The sequence below is a fragment of the Chrysochloris asiatica genome, unplaced genomic scaffold (genome assembly GCF_000296735.1).
Source record: "Chrysochloris asiatica unplaced genomic scaffold, ChrAsi1.0 scaffold00091, whole genome shotgun sequence".
Classification (NCBI taxonomy): domain Eukaryota; kingdom Metazoa; phylum Chordata; class Mammalia; order Afrosoricida; family Chrysochloridae; genus Chrysochloris; species Chrysochloris asiatica.
In genome coordinates this window covers 7554190-7568842 of record NW_006408609.1, presented here as the reverse complement: position 1 = coordinate 7568842, position 14653 = coordinate 7554190, and the positions used below count along the sequence as shown (strand labels likewise).

The 14653-nt window shown below is 36.7% G+C and overlaps 1 pseudogene; it reads right to left on the bottom strand.

Annotated features, from left to right (window-relative positions):
• LOC102840333 overlaps positions 1-14653 on the bottom strand; it is a 134898-nt pseudogene that overhangs the window by 46446 nt on the left and 73799 nt on the right.

The window sequence follows — 14653 nt, the reverse complement described above, 5'->3', positions numbered from 1 at the left end:
GACCCTCCACCTTACCAAACATGGTATCCTTCTCCAGTGACTGGTCACTCCTGACAATATGTTAGAAGTAGGAGAGATGAAGTTTGGCCATCCTAGCCTCCAAGGAACACTCTGGATGTTGTATTAACAGGTCTTCCTCATAGGTATATGGATATTATTCTATTACAGATAGCATAGCATTGTACTTTAAGATAGATCTTGAAATGTTCTTTTTGATGACGAATGTGACATCATTCTTCTTCAATTTGTCATTCCTGGCATTGCAAACCATGTGATTATCAATTCAAAATGGCCAGTATCAGTCCATTTCAGTTCTCTAATGCATAAGATATCAATCTTTATGTGTTTCAGTTCTTTCTGACAAGTTCCAACTTTCCTAGATTCATACTTCATATGTTCCATGTTCCCATTATTAATGGGTGCTTACAGCTGTGGATGGGAATCTACTCAATGGCACTTAACAACAGCAACAATAACAGCTGTTTCTTATGTTGAGTTGCACCCCATTAACAAATGAAGGTCCTGAAACCTTTACTCCATTCACTTGATAATGGTCAGCTCTACTTTGAGGATGCAACTCTTCCCCAGTCGTATTTTGAGTGCCTTCCAACCTGAGTGGTTCATCTTCCAGCACTATATTTGGCAATAGTCTGGTGCTCTTCATCATGTTTCAATATTTAATATTCTGGTACTATCTGACAGTGTTCCACTGCTACTCATAAGTTTTTTAGTGACTTAATACTCAAAATAATCCATCTCTCCTGCTTTCTAGACTGTTTTAGTTTGGAATATCATCTGAAACCTGTTCACCATGGTTAACTCTGCTTGTCTTTAAAATACTGGTGTCATAGCTTCCAGAATTACAGCAACATAGAAGCCATCACAGCACAATTAACTGACAGAGGAGTGATGGTTTATATATATATTTGTTGTTGTTAAGTGCTGCTGAGTTGGTTCTGACCCATAGAAATCCTGTAAAGGGTTTCTAAGAAGCAGCTGGTAAGTTGGAACTGCCAACCTTGCAGTTCAAACCAACCTTGTGGTCCAATGCATTATTCTTCAGCACCACACCAAGACTCCTATATATTGAGGTGTAATTCATACCACAAATTGTACTCTGTGAAAGATGTAGTGTTTGATCTTTATCTCTAAGGTCTTCCACTCCTTTTCACTCCACTTTCAGCAGGAAAAGATATGTTAACTGCATATTACACGTCATTAATGAGTCTTCCTCCATCTTTCATATTGTGATATTTTTCATATAGTCCCGTTTCTTGGATTATTTGCTCAGCCTACAGATTGAATAATGGTGAAAAGATATACCCTGACATATGCCTTTCTGGATTTTAAAAGCAATGGCCCTTGCTGCAACAGTACATTGATAGGGAACTGCCAGATGTTCAAGTCAGATTCTGATGAGGAAGTGAAACAAGGGATATTTTTGCTGATGTCAGATGGATTTTGGCTGAAAGCAGAAAATATCAGAAAGATATGTACCTGAGCTTTGTTGACTATGCAAAGTCTTTTGGTTGTTTGGATCATGACAAGCTATGAACAACAATTTGGAGAATGAGTATTCTGGAACACTTAATTGTGCTCGTATGGAACCTGCACATAGACCAAGAGATAGTTGTTAAACAGAACAAGGGGACACTGAATGGTTTAAAATCAGGAAAGATGTGTGCCATGGTTGTATTCTTTCATCATACTTATTCAATCTGTATGCTGAGAAAATAATTCAAGAAACTGAATTATATGAAGAAGAACATGATCTCAAGATTGGAGGAAGACTCATTAGCACCCTATGATATGCAGATGATACAACCTTGCTTGCTGAATAATGAAGAAAACTTAAAAATACTTAGTGATGAAAATCAAGATCACAGCCTTTAGGATGAGTTGCGCCTCAATGTAAAGAAAATTAAAATCCTTACCACTGGACCAATAAATAATATCATGATAAATGGAGAAAATATTGAAGTTGTCAAATACTTCATTTTGACTAGATTCACCAGCAACACTCTGGAAGTAGCAGTCAAGAAATAAAATGGTATATTGCATTGGGTAAATCTGCTACAGAAGAGCAAATAAGTCAGTTTGAGGACTATGGTACACCCGACCCAAGCCATGGTATTTTCAATAGCCTCATATGCACGTGAAAGTTGGACAATATATGAAACTTGGACAATATATGGAATATGGAAGACCACAGAAGAATTGATTCATTTGAGTTATGCTACTGGAGAAGAATTTTACAAGTACAATGGACTGCCAGAAGAACAAACAAATCTGTATTTGAAGAAGTACTGCCAGAATGTTTCTTAGAAGCCAGTATGGTGAGACTCTGTCTCTTATACTTCAGTCCCTGGAGAAGGATATCATGCTTGGTAAAGTGGAGGGTCAGTGAAAAATAGGAAGACCCCCAATGAGATGGATTGGCATAATGGTAGTAGCAATGGAGTCAAGCTTAGCAATGATTATGAGGATGGCAAAGGACTGGGTAGTGTTTCATTGTGTTGTGCATAATGTCACTATATGTCAGTACAGACTCTATGGCACCTAACAACACCCTTTGTTTTGTTCAAATGACTGTTTCAGAGAATCTGAAGTATATAAATAAGAATTGTTGTTGTTGTTGTTGAGTGCCATCGAGTCGGGTCCGACCCATAGCGACCCTGTACAGGGTTTCCGAGGGTGTAAATCTTTACGGGAGTAGAAAGCCTCATCTTTCTCCCGCGGAGCGGCTGGTAGTTTCGAACCGCTGACCTTAAGGTTCGCAGTCCGATTCGTAACCACTACGCTACCAGAATATGCTAACTCCTCAGAGGGTAGGGGAAAAAAATTCTTTCAAACTGTTTCTTCAAAGAATGAAGATAAAAAGTCATATAATGGAACACAATTCATGACATTTTCCCTATTCCTTTCTTTATTAACACTATTTCTCTATCACTGTTTTCCTGCCTTCTCCACGATCCTGATTTTATGAAATTCGATCCATCCCTTAAATTCCACTTCAAATGGCACCAATTACTTGGGAATCATTTTAATCTCTAAACTAAATGTGGTGTTCACCTTCTCTGAATCTTTCTAGTGCTTTCTCTTATTTTCTTTACAGCACTTAATCATTACCTTGTAATTTTATTATACCTGACCTAGGTATGATTTGATGCTTTATAAGAAACTCAATTTAACCTTATTAAGAGGCTCATGTAAACCTTATTAAGAGATTTTCCTATTGATCTTCCCATTACTCAGAACCTTTGCATATACAGTGAGTGGCCATGTATTCAAGACTTGCGTTTCCTATAGAATTAACATATAAGGCAGGTTCTTAAGCAGTAAAATGGGGGAAATACTACCTTTTTGAAGAATTATAGTCAAGGCTACATGAAACAAAAATGCTAATTATTTAGTGATGGTCCATAGCTGAACCTATACATTTTGGTTTACTTTCTTAAATATAGTGTTATGCAGGTGTAGGCATATGAAATATCCCCATGTTTCCAATCATTAAGGCATAGATTTTATATAAAATCACATAATGTTATATGCCTGATTTAAATTAATTAGGTTAGAAAGAGAAGAAAGACTATTTGGATTCATTTGTTTACCTTGAATTAATCCTAATATTCCATAGATATTCAGTTTATTGCTTTGTAACTGCTTCCATTCCTTAAATTCATCCCTGTGTTTTGCATCTTTTGTCCAGGCGCTTAGCCATAGAGTCTGTCCAATGCCCACCAAATTCTGCCCTAGGTAAAGGGCTATAGCTAGCCACACCCAGGGCCAGCCAAAGGCTTGGAGATACTTCATGATTATTGAGAACTTCACCTAAAGGAAAAATTGATATAATATTACGTTATTGAAAAATAATTACATGCCAAAATTGAACATTCCAATACAGATAGTTACTGAAATAGCATGAATGAAACAAAAGGCATGAAATGAACTCAAAGCTGTGCTTTAAAGTTAGACAAACCATTCTGACATTTCCTAAGCTTTGTGATCTTGGTCTAGTTACTAATGTTTAACTTTCAGGTTATTCATATGTAAACTGAAAAAATAATAGAAGCCACTTTGAAGAAATTGGTATCAAGTTGATTATGATTTATGGCAACCTCATGTATTGCAAAGTAGAGCTGCTCTCCATAGAGTTTTCAATTTCAAGGCTTTCAGAAGGTCTTTCTTCTGAAACGCCTTCAGTGGGCTTGAACCACCAATCTTTTCATTAGTAGTCAAACATTGATTGATTTGCACCACCCATGGACTCATAGCTACCTCATTAATACATGTAAAATGCCCAAAAGAGTCTTAATATTTAATAAATATTAGCCATAGTGATTAGTATACAAGAATATATGTAGTCCAATAACATATAATCCTAACTAAATACTGCTGTGTTGTTGCTGTTAGGTAACTTACTATAGACTCTGACTCATAGCCACTCTGTTTGTAACAGAACAAAACACTGCATGGACCTAAACCATACTCAGGGTTGCTGCCATGTTTGAGCCCATTGTTGCTGCGAGGGTGTCAATTCATCTTGCTGAGGGGATTCCTCTTTTTCTCTGATCCTCTTTACCAAACATGATGTCCTTCTGCAAGGATCATTGTTCTGAAGATGTCCAAAATATGTGAAATGAAGTCTCGCCATCCTGGCTTCTTAGGAGAATTCTGCTTGTTAGTCTTTGAAGACAGATTTGTTTGTTTTTTGGTTTGTTGTTAAGTGCTGTCAAATTGGTTCCAACCCATAGCATCCTTGTACGGGGTTTCCAAGGAGCAGCTGGTGAGTTTGCGCTGTCGATCTTGTAGTTCAAATTGACCTTGCAGTCCAGTGCTTATCCTAGAGTGCCACACCAGAACAATTTTTGTAATCAATATTCTATTCAATATTATTCTTCAACACCATAATTAAAATGCATCAATTCTTCCTTGTTGTTGTTGTTGAGTGCAGTCGGGTTGATGAGTTGCTAATCTTGCGGTTCAAACAACTTTGCAGTCCAACACTTTAACCCACAGTACCACACTAGTACTCCATTCTTCCCAGGGCCTTCCTTATTCATTGCTCAGAGTTTGAATGCATATTAGGTGATTTATAATACCCTGGTTTGTGTCAGGTGCACCTTAGTCTTCAAGGTAAAATCTTTGCTTAACACTTTAAAGATTTGCCCAGTGCAATACATCATTTCATTTCTTGACTGGTGATTCTATGGGCATTAATTTTGGATCCAGGTAAAATGAAATCCTTAACAACTTCAATATTTTCCCCATTTATTATGAAGTTACTTATCTGGGCCAATAAGGATTTTTGTTTTTGTTACATTGAGATGTAATCCATACCGAAAGCTGTAGTCTTTGATTTTCATTAGTAAGTGCTACAGGTCTTCTTCACTTTTAGCAAGCAAGATTGAGTAACATTACTGGTCGTTAATGATTCACCATCCAATCCTGATGCTGTATTTTTTCCTCATATAGTCTAGTTTATCACATTTTTTACTCAGCATACAAAATGAATAAATATGTTGAAAGAATATAACCCTGATGTACATCTTTTCTGACATTAAATCATTTAGTATTCTCTTGTTCTGTTCAAACAGCTGCCTCTTAGTCTATGTGCAGGTTTTACATGAGTACGGTAAAATGTTGTGGAATTCCTATTCTGCACGACATTATCCATAATTTGTTATTATTCACATAGTCAAATGCCTTTGCATAGTCAATAAAACACAGATAAATGTATTTCTGTCATTCTCTGCTTTCAGTCAACATCCATTTGACATCAGCATAGATATCCTTTGTTTTACATCCTCTTCTGAATCTGACTTAAATGTCTTTAAGTTCCTTTTAGATATAGTACTGCAACCATTTTAAATTATCTCCAGCAAAACTTTGCATGTGAGTCTAATGATATTGTTCAATATTGTCTATATTCTGTTGGATCACCTTTCTTTGGAATGACCACAAATGTGGATCTCTTCCAGTTAGTTGGCCAGATAGCTGTCTTCCAAATTTCTTGGCATAGCAGAGTTAGTGCTTCCAGAAAACACTATTATAATATGAAACAATTCCATTTAATTTAATATCTTCAACCTATTATATGGCAACACTCCTCAAATTCAATAAGAGATTTAAAGTTGCTATTAATAATTCAATGTATTTTATATTTCAGTGCTTGATAACAAATAAGATTACATCTTCTGATGCTTACCCCACCAACAGGGATCTTTTCTTTTTTCATCGAGAATGGTTTTGCTTGATCCAAAGAGGGTCTGATAAAGGAACACAATATTTATGTTTTAATGTTTTTGATCAATCACCATAAAAAATAGTTATACATTCTCAACCAGTTTGTTGCATATTCTTTTGCCTCCTTAACTTAACAGTAATCTCTCTTTGCCCTGGTAGTAACCTTACTCCTTTAGTCTTCTCAAAGAGAGATTTTTCTTCTCCCATACCAGATGCATTTTAGGGCCAGGGCATAGAGTCTGGGTTTTTTTTTTTTTTATTATTGCTACTTACTGCAATTAGCTTTCAAATTTGGGCAAAGTCCCTGGATGCTTTAAGACTAAGAGCATCTGGACATATCTAACCATATAATACTTTCCCCATTCTCATCGATTCAGCTATTGGTATATCAAAAAGAGGCTTTAGCCTCTGGCTCTGTCCCCCCACATTCTTTTGTCACTATACTGAGTGATGCCAGTTTCCATAGACAACTCTATAAAACTAAACATCTTTTCAATTTAATGACCTTCATATATCCAGAGTCCTTGATCTACACTCTCGTTTGGCTGGTTATCAACCTTTATGACCCCGGACAAGGCAAAAATTCAACATAGGGATTTTTGGCTGTAATCTTCATGGAAGTACATGGCCTAGTCTTTCTCCCATGTAGCTGTTAATTTGATTTGAATTGCCAACCTGTTGGTTAGTGGCTGAGCAGTTAACCATTGTGCTGTCAGAAATGCTATGAATCCTGTCTCTGATTACTAACCCACCTCTGTAAACCTAACTCGGAGTATTTCACCCAGTGGCCACAGCCTTTTCTACTCTTAAGCTGTACATTCAGTTACTCTCACTATATATATATAAATCTACTCCCAAATACAATTATCTATCTATCACCCTTGACTTCTAGAATCATCAAGTATTCCAGTTTACTAGGATTTTTCTGGAATTATCAGTGACAGCTTCACATTCTATAAGAAATCTTTCTCAGTCCCAGGAAAACCTACACATGCTGTCGTCTACTTCTCACCCTATACAATCTATACACCATGATCATTACATTCTTAACCTCCTTATCCTGCTTGCTTTCCATCAGGACTCTGTGTTAGCACTCTTACATTAGCCTGCTTCACACTTACACTCCATCCGTGCAATGCTGCTCCAATAAATCATGTTATTATTACTGTGGTGTTAAGTCGATTCTGACTAATTGGGATGCCATGTGTGCAGAGAGAGCAGAAGTGCTTCATAAGATTTTCAAAACTAGGACCTTTTAGAAGCAGATCACCCTTCCAACTTGAACCTCTGGCAGTTCCTTGTCAATGCACTGTTGCAGCCACTTTTCAATTATCTTGAGCAAAATGTTATTTGTGTATGATATTAATAATGATTTCCACATTCTGTTGGGTCATCTCTCTTAGTTGTTAATGACAAATTGACATTTCTTGTTCAACTCTCTTCCCTGCACTCTAGGTCCCTACTGTCAGTTGCCTACATACTATCTTCTTCTTCTAGCTTGTTTGGCTCATATATACCTAACTGGGCTAGTTATTTCCCCGAGACCTCTAAAGGTTTCTCTGGCTTGGTAATGAGACACAAAAATTCTACAGTCTCAGTAATGGTACATTTCCAACCAATCACTAAGTAATCATTTATTCTTCCTTCTAAATATATCTGGAATTGTACTATTAAAGAAATGTATGGAAAATACCAAGTAGCATGCTGAGAACTAAGTATAAAGGCAGAGGAGGAGGGAAAGAAGAGGAATCTAGGAGAAAGATGAGAAAAAGAGATTCATAATTCTGTTTCAGAGGAAATCTATGCTAACATATTTATTAATATCCCTGTAGTATTTTCTCTATGTATGTGTGATATAATACAAAAGCTGCTCTATAACAAATGTTTAATTTAAAAAAATATATGTAAACTTTATGTTGTTGTTAGTTGTTGTGTGCCACTGAGTTGGTTCTGACTCATAGCAACCCAATATAGGGTTTCTTAGGAGTGGCTGGTGAGTTTGAACCACTGACTTTGCAGTTCACCCAATTTTTCGTTCCAGTGCTTAAACTTTATAGCTCACATATATTGTTATTACAGTATGCTACTGAGTCAATTCCAACTTATAGCTACTCTATACAACAGAGTCCTGGTGTGGCACTGTGGGTTAATGAGCTGGACTGCAAGGTTGGTTTGAACAAGAAGGTCAGCAGTTTGAACTCACCAGCCGTTCCTCAGAAACCCTATAAAGGGTCACTATGACTTGGAACTGACTTGACGGCACTTAACATCAACAGTACAGCAGAGTAGAATTGGCCCATAGAATTTTCTAGGCTGATATCTTTTGGGAGGCAGATGACAAGTTTTTTCTCACTCAAAATGGCTAATGGATTTGAAGCACAGACCTTCCAGTTAGTATACAAGTGCTTAACCATTGTGCCATCAGGATTATTTAATTCAATATATTATTGTTGCTTTTGTTGTTATTAAGTGCCATTGAGTCAGTTCTGACTCACAGAAAAACTGTATAGGGTTTTTGAGTAGTGACTAGTGGGTTTGAACTGCTCATCTTGCGGTCCAGTGCTTATCCTACAGTGTGATACCATTATATTTTGTCATATAGCAATATAATATTTTATCATTTTGCTATGACTTAAGAAAACCCTTTGAAATCAATTCCTATCTATAGATACATGCTAAATTCTAATGATATATCTTCTATCAAACTGACCTTTTAAAATACTAAGTAGGTATTTGCTCTCTCCTTGGAACACCATAAGAATCCTCCACATCCCTATTTTATTTTTCAGAAAAAGAAATGTCTGATTTGGTAGCTTGATAGTTCTTACTTTCCATTCTCTGGCACTATCATCAAAGAACATTCTTTGGGAGGTTACAGTACATGCCCTCTGCAGGATCAACTTCACCATCAGGAAAAGATACACTATTTAACAGACATTTCCATTGGAACAGATCCCACTGTATGATTTAGGTTAATTACTGTCATCATCCTTTAAACCCTTGGCATGACTTCTGTTTGGATAAGCAAATTTAACATTGGTGTAATGCCAAAAAATTAATTCTTAATGTAGCTGGACACAAAATGCTGTGAAGTCCAACTGTTAAAAGGGAATTAAACTTCCAAATTAGACATAACTAATAAAGATAAAAAAAAATATACTCAATAATTTATTGGACACAATGCCCAAAATGTATGTCTTTATAAATTAGAATGTTATTTTTTTTCTACAAAAATACTACATGCAGTTTTGAACACGTTTTAATGTGTTTTTAAAAGAAAAGAAAGTTTATCTGAATCCCTTAAAACAACAAATTATATCATGCTGGGACAGAAGTTTGAAAAGTGAGCCTTGCACTGTTCCTCCACAAACTCCCAAGAAAATTTTATATAGTTATCTGCATATTTTTGTAGAAAAGTAATATATTGAAGGCATTATCCTTGAACTAATCATAATATTTCAAAATAGTGAGGCATAGAGTATGTAAATCTTATTGTTACTGTGTGCCACCCAGTCAATTCTCACTCATCAGATAGTATAGGACAGAGGAGAACTGTCTCAGAAGGTTTCCTAGGCTGTAATTTTACAGAATCCTGGTGTGGCCCTATAGGATAAGCACTGGACTGGTAATCACAAAGCTAGTGGTTCAAACACACCAGTCACTCCTTGGAAACCCTATATAGATTCACTATGAGTTGGAACTAACTGGATGACACTAAACAACAATAATCATCTTGCAGAAGCAAAACTTTTCTCCTGTGGAGTGATGGGTAGGTTGAAACTGTTGGTCTTTGGGTTAGCAGGCCAACACTTAATCACTGGGCCACTAAGTCTACTTTAGAGTATTCATGGGAAGATTAAAGTTCTGCAGAGTGGCTGACACAAGTACCAGATAACGGCAAGTTAGACACTAAAATAACATTTCTGGTCTATCTTATTGAGTGAGTGAAGACAATAAATAATTGCTGGTATGGTGCTGTAGAATAAGCACTGGAATGCTAACTGCAAAGTTGGCAGTTTAAACCCTATAGCTGCTCCTTGGAAACCCTTTACAGGGTTTCCTGTGAGTCAGAACCTTCAGAAAATGGCCTGAGTTTCTGGCAGTTCTTTATCAATGTAATTGTCAATGTTCCTTGTCAATGTTGCAGCCATTTTTGAATTATCTTCAACAAAATTTTACTTGCATGTGAAGTTAATGGTATTGGTAAATGATTTCTGCATGTTTTTTCACTTCTATTTGGAATGACCACAAATATGGATCACTTCCAATCAGTTGGCCAGGTAGCTGCCTTCAAACTTTTTGGCATAGATGAGTGAGCACCACCAGTGTTGCATTAGCTTGTTTAACATTTTAATTTGTATACTATCAATTCCTGGAGTCTTATTTTTTGCTAATACTTTGAGTGCAGCTTGGACTTATTCCTTCAGTGAAATTGGATCTTGATCATATGCTACCTCTTGAAATGGTTGAACATTGAGTATTTCTTTTTGGTACAGTGACTCTATGTATATTTTCCATCTTCGTTTGATGCTTTCTACATCATTCAATATTTTGCCAATGGAGACCTTCAATATTACAAGTCAAGGTTTGAAAATTTTATTCTGTTCTTCAGCTTAAGAAATGCTGAGCATGGTCTTCCTTTTTGCTTTTCTAATTCCAGGGCTTTGCACATTTCATTGTAATACTTGACTTTGTCTTTTGGAGCAGCCCTTTGAAATTTTCTGTTCAGCTTTTTGACTTCCTCAATATCTTCCATTTTCTTTACCATCTCTATGCTGGATAGGAAGTTTAAGAGACTCTTTGGCATCCATTTTTGTCTTTTCTCTATTTTCTATGACTTTTTGCTTGCCTGTATGATGTTCTTGATGTCACCCCATAGTTCTTCTCGTCTTCTGTTATTAGGTCTAATGTATCAAATCTTTCTTGGGATGGTTTCTTAATACGTAATATGTTCAATGTCACATTTTGACTCACATGGAGTTTAAAAAATTTTTCCCACTTTGTCTGAACTTGCATATGAGCAATTTATAGTCTAAAGCACAGCCAGCCCCTGGCGTTGTTTTGGCTGATTGTATTGAGCTTTTCCACCATCTTTCCCCATAGATGTACTCATTTTGATTCCTATATATTCTGTCTGGTGAGGTCCATGTTTGTAACCACCATTTATATTGTTTAAGAAAGTAATTTGCAATTATTAAGTCATTAGTCTTGCAAAATTCTAAAGTCCTATATATTTTGTCTGGTAAGGTCCATGTTTGTAATCACCATTTATGTTGTTTAAGAAAGGTATTTGCAATTAATAAGTCATTGTTGTTGTTAAGTACTGTGGAGTTGGTTCTGACTTATAGTGACCCTACACAGGGTTTCCGAGGCTGTAAATCTTTATGGGAGCAGAAAGCTTCATCTTCTCCCGCGGAACAGCTGGTAGTTTCTAACTGCCGACCTTGAGGTTAGCAGCCCAATTCGTAACCACTATGCTACCAGAGCTCCTTAATAAGTCACTAGTTGTGCAAAATTCTAACATGTTTATATTTTCCAACTACTGCCCCTTCCTCTTTGTTTCCAGCCTTTGAATTCCAAACACCAGTATTTGCCAATACATCTTGATTGTATGGATTGGCACAGTGGCAGCAGCAATTGGCTTAAGTATAATAACAATTGTGAGATTGGCGCAGGAGCAGATAGTGTTCATTATGTTATGCATAGGGTTGCTGTGAGTTGGATCCAACATGGTGGCACATAGGAACAGTAAACAATATACTGAAGGTCATATTTTGGCTCTCATGGCCTTTTTTATAGTTTTCTTCATCTTCAGCCTGAGCTTACATATGAAGCAATTGATGGTTTCATAGACTTCCCCTGGCCTTATTTTGATGTTATTGAGCTTTTCCACCCTCTCTTCCAACTTATGTAGTCAATTTGATTTTTGTGTATTAAATCTGATGAAGTACAGGTGTACTGTCGCCTTTCATGCTGTTTAAAAATGGTATTTGCAATGTATAAGTCACTGGTCTTGCAAAATCCTTCCACTATGCGATCTCTAGCACCAATTCTATCACTAAGGCCAAATTTTCCAACTGCTAATCCTTCCCCTTGTAGTCTTGGTTTGGCACTGTAGGATAAGCACTGGACTTCAAGGTCGGTTTGATTTGAACTAAAGGTAGGCAGTTCAAACTCATCAACTGCTCTTAGGAAACCCTATACAGGGTTACTATGAATCACAACTGACTGGACAGCACTTAACAATAACAGCAATCCTTCCTCTTGGTTTCCTAATCATCAATAATTATCAATGTATCCTGATTGCTTATTTGGTCAACTTTATACTGAAGAAGTTGTTTGTTGTTATTAAGTGATGTTGAGTCAGTAGTAACTCATAGCTACCCTGTATAGGGTTTCCAAGGAGTAGCTAGTGAGCTTGAACCACCAACTTTGCTATTCAAATGACCTTGCAGTCCAGCAGTTAAGCAAATTTTTACAGAGATTTAAACAGGTACAAGTTCTGTATGACTTTGAAGGTCATTATAAAGACATTTATTTTACTTTGAAATTAGTTCTTTGGAAGTTTTGAGCAGAAAACTGATATAGTCTGATTTATAATTTTTAAGGAATCACTCTGGATGCTGTGTAGAGAAAAGACTGGGTGCAAACAGGACAGCAGGAAGACCTGTATAAAGGCACTCTCAATAATTCAAGTGAGAAATGATAGCAATTTGGACAATGGTGGAAACTGTAAAGCTGGAGAGGTGATAAGTGGTAGTTGGGTTCTAGATTTCTGGATACATTTTGAAGGTAAAGCCAATGGGATTTGATGACAGATTGGATGTGGAGTATGGGAATGTTCAGGAAGGACTGAAAGACATTTTTGCCTGAGCAACTGACAATATGGAGTTGCCATTAGCTGAGATGGGGAAGATTGTGGGGAATGGAGAACAGGGCTCCAAAAGGTTTGTGGAAAAATGGAATTAATAGATAACTTAATTGGTCCACAAACTTTCTGAAGCCCCTTCATGTATGTGATTTTGTAAAATTGATTCTATTTTAGACATTAAAGTTCTAAGTGTTGCTTAGACATTAAAGAGAAGACACTGAAAGGGTCACTTGTCTAAGTTTGTAGTTCAGGTCTGGAGATACAAACTTGAGTGAAATCAATATACAGGTGCTAGTTTAAGCTGTGAGACTGGAGTAGTAACACTACAAATAAAGTAGAGAAAGAGTCAAGGTTTTTATGATCAGCAAGGAACAGGTTAGTTGGCCTACTGAGAGAGCCAACTGTGGTATTAAATAAAGCTCCAAACTGCAACATTCACAAATCCTTTGGGATATCCAATCCTTAAAAAACCTAATCAATTATGTTTTTATTTTTTTATTCAAGGCCCAACTACAAAATTCAAAACTATTTGACCTTGAAGTGATTGTTTCTCTGTAGTTGATCCCAATTCTTCATTTTAGCAGTTTTGACCAGTGGCACTCTCTATATCTCTAGCCATTTGTTTTAGAATCCTTTCATATCTACTATTTTCCTCTTTTAGCCTTCTATCTGAACAAGTGATGAGGAAAATAATTAGGGCAGGGAATAACCGATTGATGAATTCTAATTTGCTTCAGTTTCTACTCATTTAGTTACCTGCCCTTCTTCTTATCTACCCCCAGTCACCCCCAAAAAGAAGCATAATACAACAAAACCCAAACAGGGTCAACGTTTTCAAAATTTTAATTCTCTGTTTCTACCCTCTACATGGAGTCCTGGTGTAGCGCTGTGAGTTAATGCGTTGGACTGCCAAGTCATTTGAACCACAAGATCAGTGGTTTAAGCTCACCAGCCGCTCCTATATGGGTCAGAAATGACTCGACAGCACTTAATAACAACAACAACAACCCTCCACACATTCCACTGCCTCCTTCCTGCTCTCCTTCTCCCTTGTTTTCCCAAGCAGGTTATTTAGTTCCGACACTAAGTCCCTATTTCTCGGACTTAGTCCCATATTCTAGCCTGATAATCATCCTAGTCCATCATGTAGTTTTCATGCCAAAACCTATCTTCACACTCACATTTATAGAGTATGAACACAATAGGATGGGAATAATTTTGGCATATATACACACACAAAATAAAAAACAACAAAGTGGACTTCTGCTATCACAATTTGGCTACAAGCTTCTGAGTGTCTAATGAGCATGATTTTAGTATTAAATCACATTCATCTCACTTAGAAATTTATTCAGAGCCGTTCACCTAACTTAGTTTACAATTCTATATCTAGTCCCTGGGTAATGCAAATGATTAAGGCTTTCGGCTACTAATATAAAAAAAAAGGTTTGCTGTCCAAGTCCATGTAGAAGTGCCTTGGAAGAAAGACCCTGTGATTAAGTTCCAAATTATCAACTATTGAAAACCCCATGGAGC